This window comes from Cervus elaphus, chromosome 17, assembly GCF_910594005.1.
Source record: "Cervus elaphus chromosome 17, mCerEla1.1, whole genome shotgun sequence".
In the NCBI taxonomy this organism is placed as follows: Eukaryota; Metazoa; Chordata; class Mammalia; order Artiodactyla; family Cervidae; genus Cervus; species Cervus elaphus.
Window position 1 is genome coordinate 16,036,651 of NC_057831.1, and position 20,296 is coordinate 16,056,946.

General features: G+C 37.0%; 1 long non-coding RNA gene across 1 annotated transcript in view; it reads left to right on the forward strand.

Annotated features, from left to right (window-relative positions):
• The window catches only part of LOC122673544, a 602,084-nt gene that overhangs the window by 562,985 nt on the left and 18,803 nt on the right, over window positions 1-20,296 (forward strand). Inside the window, exon 6 of the long non-coding RNA XR_006334711.1 lies at window positions 2,297-2,353. This is a non-coding gene — a long non-coding RNA (uncharacterized LOC122673544). The remainder of the gene's footprint in view (window positions 1-2,296; window positions 2,354-20,296) is intronic.

Here is a 20,296-nt window from a genome sequence, read left to right on the forward strand (position 1 = left end):
TTACACAAGTTATCTTGCAAAAGGAGGTCCTCTCAAGGAACGTGGAACTAACAAGCTACCCCCAACCAGAATAATTCAAGAAAGGTCAAAAGGAAAGAGGAGACATCAGTCCACATGTCCTACCAACCTCCCAGAATCCTTCATGCTGGACTCCACTTTGGCTGAGCAATGCACTCATGAGCAGATAGGAACCTGGGTCAGAATGATTGGCCAGAGACAACTCAGAAAGTAACTGTGTTACCATAAAACCTGGGGCTGCAGGCCATGTGGCAGAGCGTCTCCTGAGTTCCCTTACCCGCTGCTCTCCCACCAGGCACCCCTTCCCAATAAAGGCCCTTGCTTTGTCAACATGTGTGTCTCCTCAGACAGTTCATTTCCAAGTGTTAGGGAAGAGCCCATTCTTGAGCCCTAGAAGGTATCCTCCTTCCTGCAACACTAGCCTTCCCCAAGTTCCAAAGAGCAGATTTAACCAGAGAATTTAGAAAATGTAGAAACAAAGTAAGCGCTCAAGCAAGATAATAATAGTTTAACCATAAAGCAAGGTTAAGCACTTTTAGTTCCTCCTAAAGGGCTGGAGATATTATCCTGAGTCACATCCTTCAGTTGTTTTGCAGATGCTAAAATCACCAGGTGGAAGAAGTTGACTGCATGCTGACCACCAGCACACAGATCCCAGATAGGTGGGAACTAGAAGGTTGATGACTGAGATTCCAAGATATCACCGTGTTACCTCACCATCACCAATCAGAGAATTGTATAAGAACTGATCACACCCGCTGTGATCCTCTCCCTTCTACTTTTCCCTAGAAGTCATCCAGGAGTTTTGGTCTTTTGAGCATGAGCTGCCCATTCTCTTTGCTTGGTCCTGCAATAGATCCCAAGTTTTCCTTCACCCCAACCTGATGTCAGAAGATTGGCTTTGCTGCACAACAAGCATGCTGACTCATTTGGTTCCACAACATTTGTAGTTGCAGTCTTTAAAAAAAAAAAAATTATACTGTTTCTTTATATTATCTAAATCTTGATCTTATAGGTGACCAACTTTAGTTTCTTATTCAACAACCTCCATGAAACTGTTCCTGATGAATTCTACAAGCTTAGGCAACCTGTCTCAGCTAATACAGTACACATCCCATCAACTTATTAAAATGCCACAGCAATTTCATATGCTTTTCAAGGTCCCAACTTGGATTTCTTGGTAGAAACCTCATACTTTTTGATGCTGCTTTCCATCATCTCTTCATTTTATTAATTTGATCATCCAATGTTTATTGATTCTTTAATATATATCTAGGATAAAGCTTTCCAGGTAGCGCAAGTGGGAAAGAATCTGCCTGCCAATGCAGAAGACACAAGAGACATGGGTTCAATCCTTGGGTCAGGAGGATCCCTGGAGGAGGAAATGGCAACCCACCCCAGTATTCTTGCCTGGAGGGGATTGGTAGACTACAGTCCATGGGGTCGCAAAGAGTCTGACATGACTAGGCGACTGAACACACAGGCTAAAAGAAACGCAAATGAAACTACTTCCCCACCCTGATGAATCTTTACAGCATAGCTGGGAAGACATATAATTACTTGAGTGATGATGTACAGTGTAATGACTGAAAGGATTAGTGCCTCAGGGATCTCTGAGGGCATAGTCTCTAAACTTTTTTTTTTTTTCTTGGCTATGCCACACAGCTTGCAGAGGGCTTCTCAGGTGGTGCTAGTGGTAGGAACCTGCCTGCCAATGCAGGAGATACAATAGACAATAGACTTGGGTTTGATCTCTGGGTTGGGAACATCCCCTCGAGGAGGAAATGGCAACCCACTCCAGTATTCTTGCCTGGAGAATTCCATGGACAGGGAAGCCTGGGGGCTGCAGAAGAGTCAGACACAACTGAGCAACTAAGTATAGCACAGCGTTGGCACAGCCTGCGGAACCTTAGTTTCCCAAACAGGGATTAGACCTGGGCCCTAGGCAGTGAGAGCATGCACAGAGTCCTAACCTCTGGACTGCCAGGGAATTCCCAACAATCTCTTAAATGAGAAATGAGCCAGAGAAGACTTTAGTTTGTAGAGCCTTTACTTGTGAGGGGATTTAATGTTAGAACAGTCTACTGAATTGGTTACAAGTGGCAGAAACTTGAAACAAACCCTGGTTAAGTAAAAAGGGGGACTATGTTGGTTCACACAAATGACAAATCCAATGGCTAAACTCATTTTCAACGTAATTAATCAAGAATCTGTCTTTGTCCATACCTGTGTTTTCTTTCTCTTAGTTTTCTTTTTTTTTATGGACTTAATTTTTCAGGCACCTCTTATGGAGCAAGATGGAGCCTTCCATCCTAGCTGATCACCACCGCCAGAGGTAAGACAATGTTTTCTTTTCAATCCACCTAGCAGAAGTCTGAGCTTGCTGCTTGTTGGTTTAAACCAAATGAACGTTTATTCCTTACCCACTCACCAGACGAAAGGCATGTAAAGCCCAGAGCACATGTTCACCCTTAGCATTGGGTGGTGCGTATGTGAGGACCCGGACTAAACGCATGTGAGCTCCATGGAAGAAGAGAAGGAGGCATTGCTTCCCAAAGGCAAATTGAAGTTTGTTTTCAGAGAGGAACAGATGCTGGACAGGAAAAAAATAAAAAACAACAACAAAGAAATCCAAAAGTAAAAAGATCCAAAGACCCAAGCACAGTAGATATCTAATGTGGAGGAAGGTAGAAAGAACATTCTGTGCAAAGAAATAAGTATATGACACTCACAGAGATATTGCATAACTGGGGAGCAATAGTAGTGGAAAGTGTTTCAAGCAAAGATGAGGAAGTGGTAGCTGAGGTTAAGAGGACTGTTTGGTAGAAGTACCTGAAAAAGTTACCTTTTGTGAACATTCCCTCTGTTATGGCAGTCCAAGCACGGGTTGGAAAGAATTTCCAGACCCAGAGCATTTCGGACAGGAGTGAGTTTATTAAGAGGAGAGAGCAAAGATAATGTGGGTGCTGCAAGCAAAGCAGGCCGACCTCCTGACAGGACAGAGTCGACTTCTGAAGGGAGAATTAGAGTGGGAGACGCTGTTAAAATAGCGAGCCGGCTCAAAGGAAAGCCACACTTTTCACGTGTTTCATAGGACAACACACCAATTTTTAGTCTCAAGACAAAGAAAATTCCTGCTGGAAGGTGGCATTAGGTGATTGGTTAGGCTGCTCTTGGGTGCATACCAGGATAAGTATTTTTACCTAATTTGGGATCAGCAAGCTGGCTGGTAAGGATCAGGGGGGCTTTTGGCAACAGTTACAGTGGGGCTCAGTCGGTTCCAGCGATGACTTTGGTTTTGGGCTCCATGTCTATGGTGTTGGTACAAAGTCTTGCAACCTGTGACCTTGGTATATGGGACTCCACCCCTCCTTTCTCTGAACCCTGGCATTCTCATAGGTACTAACTGAGAACCACCTAGCCTGGTCACACAATCCGCAACCGTGTTTCTAGTTCAAAGGAAGTTTTGAAAGCTGCTTAAATTTTGCTGCTCTTCAGAAGGAGTACCCAAATGGTCACCACTTTTTCTTATTCGTAAGAACAGAATTACCCTCCCTACCATGGATCCCAATGTTCAAAAAGCAATAAGGAAAAGTATTTTAGTTATTTAAAAATAGTCTGCATATTTTTTTTCTATGTGAGTCTTTTGGAAAAGAAATATTTTCTGAATCTGGCATTTTTTATCCTAGCATACCACATACCTATTCACAGATTAATGCTTTCATTTTATTCAAATCTTAGTGTTTTCAGGTTTGAGCTTTGTTTACCTTATAACACAGTCATGTCTGTACATTTCTGACTTTGGTCTTGAAGCTTAAGAGGACAAGGTAGATGTCTTTTTCAAAATTTTGTGTGTATATTTTTGTGAAAGCCAGTAATTTTCTTGCTATAATCTGTTCTCAATAAATTATATTTTGATTGAGTTAGATTGAATTTTATCCTTCAAAAGTTTTACAGAGGAAGTTGCCATTACCAAGCTTGATGTGACATCATTCAGACTACCACAAGACAGGAATGATTGTATTTTTTATTGATATATAATTGTCTGTTTTCAGAATGCAACAGGAAACTTGCAATAACATAATATCGGACTAAACAGAAAGATGGCCATTGAAAATATAAATAGATTAAAAGAGAGGGAGGAAGAGAAGTGGCAGAAAACACATCCACAAATTTGCAGCCACAGGAGAAATTAGAAAATAAAACTATAGGAATAAAGCCATAATACTGTATAAAGAAAAATAGAATTTTGATATCAGTATCATACATACTCATGACTCATATTCCAAAGGTTGGAGAACTGATACATTTTCATCATAAGGATGAGCATGTAGGTAAAACTAAGTAATTTGAAACTCAGGAATTGGCTCATTCGAAATCAGAATAGCTGAAGTTTTTCTCATTGTAGCAACAAAACTTGGAAAGCTGGAACCTACTGTTATATAATTTTATTTAAAATGTTAATATATGTCCTTGCTTTTAAAAATATGTACCATAGGGTCTCATTTTATATTGGACTTGTTTGTAAAGTAAAGAGTTATAAGGCAAAAACTAAGATTTTCAAACTTATTCTTAAGAGTCCATTAAGTTGAAAACAATACAGGGCACATGGCTAAATATATATTTCTATTGGAGAATGGATTACTATCTCTTTTCAGTGTCAAGCCATAAGTTTCGAGTGGCTTCTAAATATATTTAAGGTTTGTGTTATAGAGACACAGATGTATAGAACAGTGTTTTAGGCTCTGTGGGAGAAAGTGAGGGTGGGATGATCTGAGAGAATAGCATTGAAACATGTATATTATCACATGTGAAACAGATCACCAGTCCAGGTTGGATGCATGAGACAAGTGCTCAGGGCTGGTGCACTGGGAAGACCCAGAGGGATGGGATGGGGAGGGAGGTGGGAGGAGGATCAGGATGGGGAACACATGTACTGATTCATGTCCATGTATGGCAAAATCACTACAATATTGTAAAGTAATTAGCCTCCAATTAAAATAAATAAATATTTAAAAATGCAAAACACCTTATGTTTAAGGTTGATGTTATAAAAAAAAAAAAACCCACAAATGCACATCATGAGAAACTGACACTGCAAGAGACACAAGAGAGGACATGTGAGCTGATGGAAGGGATGCAGATTTATCTTTTCCACCTAGCTTTTGGTTATTAGCTCATTTAGTAGAATATCAGATGGTATCAGTTCAGTTCAGTTCAGTCCCTCAGTCGTGTCCGACTCTTTGCAACCCCATGGACTGCAGCACACCAGGCCTCCCTGTCCATCATCAACTCCCAGAGCTTACTCAAACTCATGTCCACTGAGTCGGTGATGCCATTCAACCATCTCATCCTCTGTCATCCCCTTCTCCCCCCGCCTTCAATCTTTCCCAGCATCAGGTTCTTTTCCAATGAGTCAGTTCTTTGCATCAAGTGGCCAAAATATTGGACCTTCAACTTAAGCATAAGTCCTTCCAAAGAATATTCAGGACTGATTTATTTAGGATTGACTGCTTTGATATCCTTGTAGTCCAAGGAACTGTCAAGAGTCTTCACCAACACCACAGTTCAAAAGCATTAATTCTTCAGTGCTCAGCTTTTTTTATAGTCCAAGTCTCACATCCATACATGACTACTGGAAAAACCGTGGGTTGGACTAGATGGACCTTTTTGGCAAAGTCATGTCTCTGCTTTTTAATATGCTGTCTAAGTTGGTCATAGCTTTTCTTCAAAGGAAACAAGTGTCTTTTAATTTCATGGCTGCAGTCACCATCTGCAGTGTTTTTGGAGCCCAAAGAAATAAAGTCTTTCACTGTTTCCACTGTTTTCCCATCTACTGGGAGAGGTCAGTTTTCATTCCAATCCCAAAGCAATGCCAAAGAACGTTCAAATTACCACACCAGTGCACTCATCTCACACACTAGCAAAATAATGCCCCAAATTCTCCAAGCCAGGCTTCAACAGTACATGAACCATGAACTTCCAGATATTCAAGCTGAATTTAGAAAGGGCAGAGGAACCAGAGATCAAATTGCCAAAATCTGTTGAATCATTGAAAAAGCAAGAGAGTTCCAGAAAATCATCTATTTCTGCTTTATTGACCACACCAAAGCTGTTGACTGTGGATCACAACAAACTGTGGAAAATTCTTAAAGAGATGGGAATACCTGACCACCTTACCTGCCTCATGAGAAATCTGTATTCAGGTCAAGAAGCTATAGTTAAAACTGGACATGGAACAATAGACTGGTTCCAAATAGGGAAGGGAGTACATCAAGGCTGTATATTGTCACCCTGCTTATTTAACTTATATATAGAGTACATCACGAGAAATGCTGGGCTGGATGAAGCACATGCTGGAATCAAGATTACTGGGAGAAATATCAATAACTTCAGATATGTGGATGACACAATCTTTATAGCAGAAAGCGAAGAAGAACTAAAGAGCCTCTTGATGACAGTGAAAGAAGAAAGTGAAAAAGTTGGCTTAAAACTCAACATTCAGAAAACTAAGATCAGACAGTATAGCATACATTATTTAAAGTTTGAAGTGAAGTGAAGTGAAGTGAAGTCGCTCAGTCATGTGCGGCTCTTTGTAACCCCATGGACTGTAGCCTACAAGGCTCCGCTGTCCATGGAATTTTCCAGGCAAGAGTACTGGAGTTGGTTACCATTTCCTTCTCCAGTGGATCCTCCCAACCCAGGGATCGAACCTGGGTCTCCCGCATTGCAGGCAGACACTTTATTGTCTGAGCCACCAGGGAATCCCCAAAAGTTTACTTTTTTCTATATTTCTCTTTTTCCTAAAATCAGGTATTTGCATTCATGTAAGTGCATACATAGTGAGAATCCATGTACATCACATATACATTTAGCAGCAAATATCATTTTTTTTAATGATCCAAAGTCATGGTTGTAAAGAACACATGAATATTTGAACTTACTCCTTGACCTTCCCTGTCTTCTTTATCTACTCTCTAAGCTGGCTTTTTGAAAAAATAAACAAAATTGACAAACCATTAGCAAGACTCATTAAGAAACAAAGGGAGAAGAACCAAATTAACAAAATTAGAAATGAAAATGGAGCGATCACAACAGACAACACTGAAATACAAAGGATCATAAGAGACTACTATCAGCAGCTCTATGCCAATAAAATGGACAACTTGGAAGAAATGGACAAATTCTTAGGAAAGTATAACTTTCCAAAACTGAACCAGGAAGAAATAGAAGATCTTAACAGACCCATCACAAGCAAGGAAATCGAAACTGTAATCAGAAATCTTCCAGCAAACAAAAGCCCAGGACCTGATGGCTTCACAGCTGAATTCTACCAAAAATTTAGAGAAGAGCTAACACCTATCTTACTCAAACTCTTCCAAAAAATTGCAGAAGAAGGTAAACTTCCAAACTCATTCTATGAGACTACCATCACCCTAATTCCAAAACCAAAAATACCACAAAAAAAGAAAACTACAGGCCAATATCACTGAGGAACATAGATGCAAAAATCCTTAACAAAATTCTAGCAAACAGAATCCAACAACATATTAAAAAAAATCATACACCATGACCAAGTGGGCTTTATCCCAGGAATGCAAGGATTCTTTAATATCTGCAAACCAATGTAATACACCACATTAACAAATTGAAAGATATCTACTCTCTCTCCTTGGTGATGACCCGCAATTTTTCCTAACCTATGTTGTTTTTTTAATTAATTTATTTTTTAATTGAAGGGTAATTGCTTTACAGAACTTTGTTGTTTTCTGTCAAACATCAGCATGAACCAGCCATAGGTATACATACATCCCCTCCCTTTTGAACCTCCCTCCCATCTCCCTCCCATCTCCCTCCCCATCCCACGCCTCTAGGTTGACACAGAGCCCCTGTTTGAGTTTCCTGAGACACACAGCAAATTCCCATTGGCTCTCTATTTTACATAATGTGATGTAGGTTTCTATGCTACTCTCTCCATACATTTCATCCTCTCCTCCCCTCTCCCCATGTCTGTAAGTCTGTTCTCTATGTCTGTTTCTCCATTGCTGCCCTGCAAATAAATTCTTCAGTACCATTTTTCTAGATTTTGTGTATTTATATGCATCAGTATATGATATTTATCTTTCTCCATCTGACTTACTTCACTCTGTATAATAAGCTCTAGGTTCATCCACCTCATTAGAACTGACTCAGATATGTTCCCTTTTATGTCTGAGTAATTTTCCATTGTGTATGTGTACCACAACTTCTTTATCCATTCCTCTGTCGATGGACATCTAGGTTGCTCTATGTTATAACTACTGTAAATAGTGCTACAATGAACAATGGGATACATGTGTCTTTTTCAATTTTGGTTTCCTCAGGGTATATGCCTAGGAATGGGATTGCTGGGTCACATGGTGGTTTTATTCCTACTTTTTTTTTAAAGAATCGCCATACCGTCTTCCATAGTGGCTGTATCAATTTACATTCCCACAAAGAGTGCAAGAGCATTCCCTTTTCTCCACACCTTCTCCAGCATTTATTGTTTGTAGACTTTTTGATGGTGGCCATTCTGACTTTTGTGAGGTGGTATCTCTTTATAGTTTTGATTTGGATTTCTCTAATAATAAGTGATGTTGAGCATCTTTTCTTGTGTTTGCTAGCCATCTGTATGTCTTCTTTGGAGAAATGTCAGCTTAGGTCTTTCCCCCACTTTTTGATTGGGTTGTTTGTTTTTCTGGTATTGAGTTGTATGAGCTGCTTGTATATTTTGGATTAAAGACCTAACTGTAAGACCAGAAACTATAAAACTCTTAGAGGAAAACATAGGCAGAACACTCAATGAAGTAAATCAAAGCAAGATCCTCTGTGACCCACTTCCTAGAGTAATGGAAATAAAATACAAAAGTAAACAAGTGGGACCTGATTAAACTTAAAAGCTTTTGCACAGCAAAAGATACTATAAGCAAGGTGAAGAGACAGCCTTCAGAATAGGAGAAAATAATAGCAAATGAAACAACCCACAAAGGATTAATTTCCAAAATATAACCTATGTTATTTTAACTCTCTTCACTTAAGGGTAAGCAAAGAAGAATTGGGAAAGTCATTTTTGACTCTGTTTTTCTCTCACATCACAGACCCAATTTGTCAACAAATCCCAAGCACCTAACCTTCAAAATGTATCCACAATTCAACTACTTTTCACCATCTCCATAGTTAATGAAACCAGTCCAGGCAATTTGTGTATTGTCTTTAACTAACTTGTCTATTTACCTATTTAAAATTTTTTTGCCTTCTGCTAGCAAGACAATTGGTTGACATTCAGTGCTCCTGGTAATATGCAGCGACTCTTTACCCTTTTTATGTCTTGCAACTGATATCACCAAGCTTATTAGAATTTAATAGAAAATAAGTCAGTGGACTCTGAAGAGAAATGTGAAATTCTGGTACATATAAAAAATATTTTTATACAATATAAATGAGTCATGGGCATGAAATGTATAGTATGAGGAATGGTCAATAATAACATCATAGCTTTGTATGTAATCATGGTGATCATCCTTTGATGTATAGAGATATCAAATCACTGTGTTGTGAACCAGAAATGAACATAGTGTGGTAGGTCAGTTATACTTAAAAAAAAACAACAACAAATTCATAGGAAAAAGAAATCATATGTGGTTCCTATAGGTGAAGATAGGGCAAGGAGGATTGGATGAAGATGATAAAATTAGTTATACATAAGTACTAGATATATAATATACAACATGATTAATATAATTAACACAGCTCTGTTATATATGAAAATTATTGAAAGTCATAAGAATTGTCATCACAAAAGATATTTTTTCTTCAATTTTCTGCTTATAAGAGATGACAGACATTGTCTAAAAGTATGTTGATAATCGTTTCATGATGTATGTCTAGTCATTATGCTATACATCTTAAACTTACACAGTGCTGAATGTCAATTATATCTCAGTAAAACTAGATGAAATAAAAATTATAAATACATTGATTTGTGAATTTCTTTTGACCTCTCAGCAGATGGTTTTGTTTATAGTCTGTTTCTTATCTATGTTTCAGATGGTTGGTGTGCTTAGATAGGTATGTCCTGCTGAAATTAGTTTTATTGATCAAACAAAATTGATCCCTAAATTTTGGTCTTTTCTCAAATTATTAATGGATCACCAACTTGGAAAATGTTTTCACTTTGATTTTTATCACTTTATTAATTTTTTGCCAATAAAATGCCATTCTGTTTTAAGGTTTTATACTATCCACCTTTCCTTTAGTTCTTTGAGTTTGCTTTTTTGATTTCAGGTTTTAACAGATATCTATGTTTATATTAAATAGCATATTATCTATAAAAAAAAGTAATCTGCAACTCTGGATCCACTTTTGCAAACAAATAAGATGATTTTTTACCTACTAATGTCTCAGGGTCAAATTTCATGATTTATTATTTTAAAGAAAGAATTGAATGTTGCTCCAGATAGATAAATTAGTTGGACAAAGCAGTGCTTTTCCTACTAAGCCATCAACTAGAAAAAAATTTTGAAAAAGATTGGAACTGAACTAAGTTACTTATCAGATTAAAATAAGTTCTCTCAATCATCGATTCTTCTTTTTTAAAATCTTAACAGTAATCATATAAATTGACATAAGACATTAAATTATAATTAATTAATGGAATTTATATTCTAGTTTATAAAATAAGTTTAAATTTAAAATATACTCAATCTAAAATTTGATGAAGAGGCACATCAAAAAGAGCATTTTGTATGGTCAATATCTTAACATATAATTCTAATTTTAACTCTTACAAACATGCATTTAATTATTCTCAGCTGCCCTATCCAATAATGATTGGGTAAATTGGATTCCAGTAACATCTTTTGCCATAAGTTGTGATTCAAAAAAAAGTTGTGATTCAACCTTTTCATTTAATGCCTGAACACCAGGTTTTTTAAATTGCAGTTAATATTTTTGCTTAAGAGAGAAGAATATTAAATGGGTGGAAGCTGGCTCTTGGATTAAGTAGGACAATGTGGAAATAAAACGCTATAGAAAAATATGTTTCTGTGTATTTTAACATAATCTTATCTATGTTATGAGATCACATGGACACCAATCAAAGTAGATTCTCCAGAACATAATTTTTAAAACTGAAAATCAATTAGATATTGAAATTATAGAAAGTCCTATATAACAAGGTGCTTTTCCAAGCTTGACTGTGAAAGTTCAATGATGTGTAGACAGGGACTTAGACAAGATCATTGCTACCAGCTTCTGAAATGCATATAACACAATCTAATACAGTGTTGAGGATCAATGCATCTGTTCGTCTTGCATATCTGCCCTGCTGGAGGGAGCAGCAGTCAGACCAGTGGAGAGATCACAGTTGCTGAGCAACGGTTCCATCACTGGACAGGCTCTTTGCTTTGCTTTGGTGCAAAGACAAGGAGTATATGTATATTTATATATACTAAAACAAGTCTATCATGGAACAGAGGATTAGCAATAGCAAATAATTCTGTGGTACAGTGTGAAGATTACAATTACTGATCTTTAGAGAAAATACATTTAGTCATACCAATGTGAAAGGAGATAATTTGGCTGTGAATTGTACTGACCCTGTGCATTCATAAATGATTGCTCTGTATGCAGAAAAGGACCAAAATTAGGCTAATTAAATATTTTCTTAGAGTCTAAATGATTACATCTTTCCTTTCCTAACCTGTTCATCAGACTGCGTGCAGTGAAGAGATCACACATGTGGTGGTTTGGGGATGATTCAAATCACTTTTCAATTTGAAAGCACATTATGGTTTCTGTTAAATAGGGACATGGATAGTTGGGAATGCTCTGGATTAGTGTCTAATTTACTCTATTTGCCTTTCTTCTTATAACTGGACAACTACTTGTAGTCTCATAATTTTTGAATCATCACCCATGAGTCTTAGGTCTTTAGAATGAACTTCCCAAGTCCTTGTTATTCGTTAGCAAATGTAAAGAACGGGGTGCATTGGCCAAATCTCCATATGCAAACCAAGTGGAAATTAAATGATCTAATGTAACAAAGGAACAAAATGAAATTATTTCTCGCAGTATCCTTTGTTTGTCTATTCTTAACTACCATCTTAGAGAAGTGTAAATTAAAAGTCAAAATGATTTATTTCAGAAACTAAATAAATAGAGCACACTGCTGCTTTTTCATTTCATTGTGTACCTTCACTTCTGGTATTTTTTTTCTCCCTCTGAAAGCACTATTTCAACAAGACCATGTAAATGTCTATAATTGCGAGAGAAAATGTTAATATAACATTTACACAGTTCAACAGCTTCAAAGCTGTTTCAGTGACTATGCTTAAAAGGAAACTTACACACAGAGGCCCCAAGTCCACATAAATGATAGTTTAGTGGGACATTTGGTGACAGAGCCTTGAAAACAGAAGCAAAAAGGAAGGGAAATCAAACAGCCCTATCTTCCAGACTAATTCAAGCCATTTAGAAGCTCTGTGCTTAAGCCTGGGATTACCAGTGATACTATCTACTTCAGCTTTGCCGTTCAGGAAGAAATGTCTCTCTTATTAAAGAAAAAAGGCGAAAAAGAAAGGGGGGAAAAGAAAATAGTTTAAAGCCAAGTAATTCAGGCTTGCATAAATCTTTAATGGGTTCTGTCTTCATATGATTGGCTGTGCGTTCCTTCCTCTGCCCAGGGGAAACACTATATGTCTTAGAAGAGAATAATAGTAACTCCATCTTGTGTGTTATATGATATCTTCAAGTAATCCTGAGGATTTGGGCTTTGTCTGCTGTAAACAAAAGGCCACCCATACATAATGTGTCTGGGCTATTCCAGACTCCTCACCTTAGCAGGTGACACCCATAAGATGGACGTGGGCAACTAAGCCCATATGTAGCTGGAGGCAGTTTTGCTCCCAAGACAACTCCGAAGATGTAAAAACAAATAGCACATTTCTCTTCTTATAAGAACAAAGTGTGATCAGCACCCTGTAGTTGTGTCAATTTTCTGGCTTTTCTCAGGAGTAAGAATGAAACGCCATTCTCATGCTTTGCTTTGTGAACTGATGAAGAAAAACCACGCCGTGGATTCATTCGTTGAAAATGTATGAATGATTCCAAGCCCTCTATGTCAGACTGCAAAAATGAAAGAGAAATTAAGGAATAAAAATATCCATCATTTACATGTTAAGATTTTAGTGAAGATTTATAAAAGTTACATGGAAAAGTCTGTTTTATCATCATTCTTTTTTTGTTTGTTTTTCTGGGGATATGCTTACTGAATGGATAAGCTTCCTAACTGATGGATTTATTCACTCAACAAATGCGTACCTATTTCATATGAGGAACTTTCTTCCACTCTGACAATATAAGAAAGCTTTGACTTTTAGATGGACTTATTACACAGGCTAACATGGTAAAATTTTAAATCTCAAAGAGAGTCATAACGAATCTGCTCAATTTCTTTATCATCTCTGATGCAGTATTAGTGCTCAGCAATTCTATGGTTACTCATTACATTGCAAGTAAATAAGCATGTCTTTATTTCACTATTCATTTAAGCAGTGCCAACAAATGCGGGGAGGAAGGGGGACTTCCTTAGTTGATTGGCTAAAGCCAATCATTTAAAAACCTAGGTCTTATAGTAAAGAGTATTTTGAAAAAAGGCCAAAACATAGTTTCTGCTCTTCAGTAAAAAATCACAAATTGTTTCTAGGATACATTTAATTTTATGCACCAGTGCATGTTTATTTTTATTTCAAATTCGCAGAGAAGTTTTTGTGTGAGGTGGAAAAGAAATATGCAGTGTCAATATCAATTCTCAGTGAGATGGTAAATTACAATTTTGAACCAATGATATAACAGAAGACAAGATGCTCATCAACAAACTCAGATAATAATTCTAAATATTGAAAATTTGCTGCAATGTGTAATATATTGTGGCAAATATAGTAGCTGAAAAATAAAGTATCTGGTAAAAGAGAAAATGGATTCAGAGAGATACTATTATTGTTATTTTTAATGTGGGTTTAAAGCATCCATTTCACAATGTATTTCTGAGTAGAGTCATTATCTTTATACCATGCTTCTTAGTTACCAGAGTTATATGAATTGATTCGTTTTGAGACTACACACATCATGAACTAACAAAATAAAATGGCCAACTAATTCTTCAACAGATCAAGTTGCTTGATTTTTACTCAGTCTCCCATATTTAAGTTTCACAAAAATTAAAGTTCCCAAAGAGGATCAGGGCATCAAAATGGCCCAGTCATATTACGATCGTGTGACTAATGTGTTAATGTATTTTTATATGACCCTTAATTAAAAGGGAAAATATATAGAAAGGTTAAGGTTAACCTTTCTCCTTCCCTGGAAAAGGACACCTGAGGGTCTCAGCATGCTCCATGTTCTCCTAGGCTCTGCTGCCATTCTTTCATTCACACCACTGTACAAGCCACCTTTGAATTCATTTCTGTGTTCTGCCTATATTGCGGGCTAGGACTGTTTTATACAGTTTATAAAAAGTGCCCCCCATACAAGTGTAGTTTACAAATACATTGTACGCGTTTTTTGTGTGTGGTTTTGATCATAAAAGTGAGGTGAAACTTAAGCCAAAACACTCATTTTCCCTACATATGTATTATATATAATGAGAACTTCCATAATTATTATATGAAGTAAAGAAGGGACATTTGATCAATTGAGAAATTATTATGTCTTCACTCTGGAAAGTAGATCTGGAAGATACTAAATAGAAAGTAAAGATATGAATCCACTTTATTGTTAGTTATTTCAATAAAGTTAATATATAAATGATAAAAACAATATATATTAGAATTGTTAGCTTTGACATTAGAACAGATGTGGGGCATAATTCACATGTTATTATTTCTCTGCATCATCCTTTCACTGAGATAACTAAAAGAATAATGTCTACTATTCATGAGAAGGGCTTTCCAGGTAACAGTAGTGGTAAAGAACCCACCTGCCAATGCAGGAGACATAAGAGACATAGGTTCAATCCCTGGGACGGGAAGATCTCCTGGAGAAGGAAATGGTAACCCCTCCCATATTCTTGCCTGGAGAATCCCATGGACAGAGGAGCCTGGTAAGCTATAGTCCATGGGGTTATGAAGAGTCAGACACAACTGAAGTGACTTAGCATGCACATTCATTGTAAACCTCATATTATCCAGACAATCTATCAGACATTCTGATTAAAAGGAATATTATAATGTATTGAACACTTGCTGTCATTGATGGATATTAACAAGGATAATTTTAGCTGCTGTAACAAATAATGTTCAAGATTTCAGGGGCATAACACAATAGGGATTTATTTTTTGTCACATCACAGTTCAGTATAGAGATGCCTAGTTAGTAGGTAGCTTTTTCATGATTAGCCAGGTTTTCAGGCTCCTAACAACTAAAGGCTCCAATAATTCTTGAGGCTAGGATCTCTTTGTGCCCTGCACCTAGCCAAGGAAAGGGACAGAGAGCCTGCAGGACACTAATCTTAGAAGCGCTTTCCACTTCTGCTCTTGTCCTGGTGTAAGATCTAGTGTCGAGATCTCACTGTGCGTGCTAAGTCACTCAGTCGTGTCCGACTCTTTGCAGTCCCATGGACTGTAGCCCACCAGGCTCCTCTATCCATGGGATTCTCCAGGCAAGAATACTGGAGTGGGTTGCCATTTCCTTTTCCAGGGAATCTTTCCAACCCAGGGATCGAACCCACATTTCTTATGTCTCCTGCTTTGGCAGGCGAGTTCTTTACCACTAACCCCACCTGGGAAGCCCTTCAGTGAATGTGAGGCATCTCTAAACTAGAGCTCCTGGCTGATAGCTGCCTCCCAGAGACTTCTTGACACTATGGATATTTAAATCAGACAGCTGTCTGTCTCTGGTGCATATGATGTAGGGCTGGTAACTCTATATTCACGGTATATTTTAGTCCCTTACAAGCAATTTGACCTTGAAATTATTATTTCTTATTTTACAAAAGAGTAAGCTTAAGCTCAGAGAAGTTATTTACACAAGTAAAAATTTGAACTCAGGTCTAACAATAAAAAAATCATGTTCAATAATTATGATATATGTTATCAAATTATAAGACATAATTATTTCCAATACTGATAATAATAATATTAATCAAATTTGAACTCTTTTTATGGATTTGGCAGTGTTCTAAATATTACTCGGGGACACCTTCTCTGAAAATCCTTGGTTCCTCACTGACACCTTCTCTTCCTACAACTGCCACCACCAATTTCAATCAAATGACATAACAGTCATTTGTTAAGCAGAACACTAATGACTTTTTATAACTTTACAAACACAAGTGGGACACCTGTTGTAAGCACAAGGGAGATCAAATATGCCACTTAACTCTACCCCTCAGACACAGCACCAGATCTAGAGAAGATCTTAAAGGCAGTTTGGTCTCAACATCCAGCAAATGCAAGTTTTTTATGATTTCTGGGTAAATATTCCTAGTGATGGAACCTATCAACTCACAAGATAACCTCCAGGTTTTGATAGAAAATACTTAAAATCATAGAGTCATATGAATCAGTCTAAGTGTAGTCTACATTTTTTTCTACTGGGCTGAGATCTATGAGATCAGTTCCCAAATTTTGTATCTGTGAAAGTGTAGGCCATGAGTCTTCAAAAGATCAATTTGCCAAAAATCCATAGCTGATTTTTCTGGAACCTCAATGCTGGCCCTGTTGAAATTACTCAAAGCAATTAAAATTTCGTATCTACCTGACAGATTATTATTGTTCTTGAAAGCAACTATCTTGTTTTCTTTAATTCTTTTCTTCTCCATAATAAACTATTTTCTCATAATTGCTTATAAAAAATCCTTTCAAGTATTGACGATTTGGACAGTTCTTTTTTTTTTGTTGTCTCATAAATACCCTTCTTTATAACACTGAACTCCAAATGTGGTTTGACCAGGGCAAGATATAGGAGAAATAATTTCAATTTATTGTTTGACTCTCTGCTTATGTTAATTAAATTTAAAATTAAATTAGTTTTGTTTTGTTTTTTAGTCTAGATTTTCTGGTTGGGTACTCATGATGTAGTTCCATAATATTTTTCCTCTGTCCTCTTCCTAAAAATGGTATCTGAATAGATAGGCATTGTCAGACTCATGTTAGATGGCAAAACTATGGATGGTGCTGTGGTCTTTCATGAAGAGACATATACTGTCTTTTTCAAATCCATACAATCTGCAACACCAAGAGCGAAGTTCAATATAAACTATGGAATTCGTGTGATTATGATGCATCAATATGGGTTCATCAATGTAATAAGTGCACCATTCTGGTGAGAGATTTTGAAAATGGGGGAGGCTATCCAAGTGTGAGGACAGGGGAATGTGAGAAATCTCTATCTTCCTTTCAATTTTTCCATGAACATAAAACTTCTGTATAAAAATAGTCTTTATTAGAAAAAAAAGTCTGACTATTTAAATTTTCTTGGCTTCCCTGGTGGTTCAGTGGTAAAGAATCTGCCTACTACTGCATGATACAAGGGTTTGATCCCTGGGTCAGGAAGACCCCCTGAAGAAGGAAAGGGAAGCGCTCACCTGGGAAACTCCACAGACAGAGGAGCCTGGTGGGTTACAGTCCATGGTGTCACTGAAGAGTCGGACATGACCTAGCAACTAAACAACAACCCAGTTTTCTTAGAATGTGTCTTGTTGACCATTCTGTGTCTCTATTCTGAGGTAAAAAAGACATACTCTCTTAATAGGAGGCTCAATTTTAAAAAAAATATCACATTTTTCATGAATCAAAGCTTTTACTGTATTTTCTATTTTCATGCTTTTGTTGTTGTTATGATTTTTTATGCTGGATTTTCTGTGCCTGTCTTCAATGAATATCAACATCCTTTTAATTCTTCTTTTTTTTCCTAAGGTAACATTGATTTATAACATTATATAAGTCTCATGTGTACAACATTTTATTTCCACTCCTGTATACACTGGGGGCTTCCCAGATAGTGCTAGTGGTAAAGAATCTGCCTGCCAATGCAGTAGACTCAAGAGACGCGGATTAGATCTCTGGGTTGAGAAGATCCTCTGGAGTAGGGAATGGCAACTCGCTCCAGTGTTCTTGTGTAGAGAATTCCATGGACAGAGGAGCCTGGTAGTCTACAGTCCATGGGGCTGCAAAGAGCTGAATATGAGTCATGACTGAGCTCACACCTGTATACACTACGGCACGGTCACCACCAAATATTTCGTGTCCATCCGTCACCATACAGGTGCCCGCCTTTGCCTAGTCCATCCTCTGTCGCATCTACTTGCCGGCAACTTCTACTATGTTCTCTGTTTCCATGTTTGTTTTTGCTTAGTGTTGGTTGTTCATTTGTTTGTTTTATATTCCACATGTGAGAGAAATCATATGATATTTGTCTTTTCCCATTTGACTTGTTTCACTTAGCATAATACCCTCGAGATCCATCCATGTTATTGCAGATGGTAAGGTCTGATCTTTTTATGGCTGAGTAGTATTCCTTTATGTCACATCTTCTTTATCTATCCATCCATCAATGGGCACTTATGTTGTTTCTATATCATGGCTTTTGTAAATAATGCTGCAATGAACATAGGGGTGCATATATTTTTTCTAATTAATATTTTTGCATTTTTTCAGATAAATAACCAGAATGGAATAGTTGGATCATATGGTAATCCTATTCTTAACTTTGTGAAGAATCTCTATACTATTTCCCGTAGTGGCTTCATCAGTTTACATTCTCAACAGTATCTGAAAGTTCCTATTGTGACACCCTCGCCAATGCTTATTTTCCCTTTTAGATAATAACCATTATAACAGGCATGAGATGATACTGTATGTGGTAATTGATTTAACAGCATGATATTGGCATAAAAACAAATACATAGATCAATGGAACAAAACTAAATAAATAGTTTTATCAATAAATCCACACATTTATAGGCAATAAATGTATTATAAAGGAGCAAAGAACACAATGGAGAAAAGATTGTCTCTTCAGCAAATGATGGTGAGAATTTTGGCAATCACAATCAAAAGAAAATCTCACCCCGCTCACAAAAACCAACTCAAAACTTGTGTGTAAGACTTGAGACTGTAAAATTGCTAGAAGAAGACATACAGTATGCTCTTTGATATTGCTCTTAACAATATCACAGGCAAGGAAAATAGAAGCAAAAATAAATGAGTGGGACTACATTAAAATGTTTAATTAAACTATATTAAACTAAAAATCTTCTGCACAGCAAAGGGAACCATTAACAAAACTAAAAGACAACCTACTGAATAGGAGAAGATCTTTGCAAATCATACAGCCAGCAAGAGGTTCATATACAAAATTATAAAGAAATCATACAACTTAATAACAACAACAACAACAACAAAATTACAATTAAAAATATAGGCAATGGAGCTAAGTATACATTTTCTGAAGAAGACATACAGATAGTCAACAGGCACATGAAAATATATTGTGTCACTATATTCTTTTTTTAAAGAAAACTAAAGTTTCTACTTTTGACTTTTTATTTCTCATAAGGCATTATTTGTTTTGTAATATATGTTTTTTGTGTTTATTCTTTTTTATTTTTCACTCCTTAAGGGATGTTTTTCTCATTTATTTCTAATTTTATTTGAATTTTATCACCTCCTTTCTGTTTTTTTTTAACTCTGTTAAAAATAGAATGCTTTCATCTCTTATCATTTTCTTAACATCTATGATGTACTAAAGATGGCTACAATTTCTTTGACACTCCTCTGGTTGGTGCTAGGAGTGATGGTAAGGACTGTGTCCCCTTTCTGCCTTCTTTGAGCCCCAAACCACTTTGTAAGAAATATTACTCCGGGATCTGTGAAAAATTCAAGCCAAATTGACATGATCTTAAGGGTGAGATTCCTTTAGGAAGGAGAGCACCAAAAAGCACCAAGGTGATGGACGAGTATGTGAATAAAGTAGCTGTCTTGGGATTGCATTTTCCAACTCTAGTTGCTCTATCTGATGCCACATGGATCAGAGACAAACTGTCCTGACCAGGTTTCCCCAAACTCCTGACCCATGAAATCACATGGGTGATTTTGAGCCACTACATGTTGTATAGTCGGTACCTCTCAATCGATGACCAGAACAATTCCTTTCGGCTCCTTTTTAATGCTTATGCTTGTGCTTAGGTGCTCAGTCATGTCCGACTCTGTGACCCCACGGGCTGTAGCCCACCGGGCTCCTCTGTCCTTGGGATTCT